The following is a 1,845-nucleotide window of genomic DNA, read 5'->3' on the forward strand; positions in this document are numbered from 1 at the left end:
GGGAAAATGTTTTGTTCACTACAGATCTAAACTATGCCACTTACAGAAAACTGTGCAACTTAGATTGATTCTGCCTTGGGTTTTTTGAATGTCTGTACCTAGCCTAGGTTGATGCTGTAGTTGTGGCTGGTAACCACTCTGTTAGGGTTGCCTAATGGGATCCATTATAACCAACTGCTCGTAGATGGCTTTGTCAAAATGCAGTTGTGTGAACTTTAATTTCCTGTGGTTGTGTTCTGTTTGGTCTGAAGATGTTTTTACCACCCTCTCCTCCTCCAGGAAAAAAAAAACTCCAAGAAAAGCATCCAAGGAAAGGGAAACTTCAGTTCCAGCATTTCCTATTTTTTTGACTAAGTGATGTTTCAACTTCTAGATTTACTGTAGTGTTTGATTATGTAATAATTCATTTATCATTGACAGGCTTAGGAAATGGGAAGATGAGAACTTGATGGTGTTTAACACTGAAAAATGCAAGGTTCTCCATCTTGGGAGGAAAAACCTCCAGCATCCTTATAGGCTGGGCAGTGTTTTGCTGGTTAGCGCTACAGATGAAAGGGACTTGAGGGTCATGATTGACCACAAGATGAACATGAGCCTTCAATGTGATACTGTGGCTAGTAAAGTGAACAAAATGCCGACTTGCATCCATATTTGCTTCTCAAGCAAATCCCAGGTTGTCGTTCTCCTGTGGTACTCGGCCTTGGTGAGGCCGCAGCTGGGGTATTGCATCCAGTTTTGGCTGCACAATTCAAAAAGGATGTGGAGAAGTTTGAGAGAGTCCAGAGAAGAGCCAAGCGCATGATCAGAGGTCAGGAAAACAGACCTTATGACAACAGGCTATGGGACTCTTTAGGCTGGAAAAGCGCAGGCTCAGGGGCGATCTGATGGCGACCTATAAGTTTATCGGGGTGTTCACCAGGATCTGGGGGAACGATTGTTCACTAGAGTGCTCAAAGGGATGACAAGCTTGAATGGTTATAAACTCCTGCAAGACTGTCTCAGGCTGGACATAAGGAAGAATTTCTTCACTGTCCAAGCCTCCAAGGTCTTGAATAGCCTGCCATCGGAGGTGGTTCAAGCACCTATGTTGAAGGCCTTCAAGAGAAATTTGGATGCTTGTCTTGCTGGGATCCTATGACCCCAGCTGACTTCCTGCCCCTTGGGCAGTGGGCTGGACTCGATCTTCCAAGGTCCCTTCCAGCTCTAATGTCTATAAAATCTATGACATCTATATTGTGTTCCATTTCAGGTTGTGGATATGTAGCCGACCACTACTTCTATTTTAATATACTCTATAGTAGTGAGGACTTAAATGGGAGGTAGTTTTAAGCTATGTTTAAACTCATGGCAAATTATTTATGCGACTATGGTTATAAAATGCTGGCAAAAATGGAGGTTAAAAGAATGTCATAAACCACAACAATAATTAAAATAAGACTACCCCTTGTATTACTGAAAGGATAACCTTTGTACAATACTATTAGATACTACTGTTGTCTGGGATCTCCAAAACTGCTTCAGTACCCAATTTTGATTGCAGGTCAATGGAATTGTGGACATTTAACTTACAACTGCCATTACATCTTTTTAAAGTTTGGGGATTCTTGTCTTCAATAAGTCCATTTGCTAGTGAAAAGTAGGTTGAGTTGAAGAAGAAACTACTCATTATTAGTGTGGCGAAATGCCGGGCTAGTGGCTCGGGCACCGCTTAGGGGAGCCGCGGGCTTTGCGGAGTTGTACGAGCGCGCAGCTTGTGGGGCAGAATTGAGGTAGCTCTTAGCCGCCCTCGAGGTTCGCCGAGTTGGCACAAGTAGACGACTTAGAGTAAGTAGTTAGTGTCTCTTA

The 1,845-nt window shown here is 43.2% G+C and overlaps 1 protein-coding gene across 5 annotated transcripts in view; it reads left to right on the top strand.

Annotated features, from left to right (window-relative positions):
* The window catches only part of STK31 (serine/threonine kinase 31), an 81,376-nt gene that overhangs the window by 13,334 nt on the left and 66,197 nt on the right, over positions 1–1,845 (top strand). The window lies entirely within an intron of this gene.

This window comes from Crocodylus porosus, unplaced genomic scaffold (assembly GCF_001723895.1).
Source record: "Crocodylus porosus isolate Cpor-Errol unplaced genomic scaffold, CroPor_comp1, whole genome shotgun sequence".
Classification (NCBI taxonomy): Eukaryota; Metazoa; Chordata; order Crocodylia; family Crocodylidae; genus Crocodylus; species Crocodylus porosus.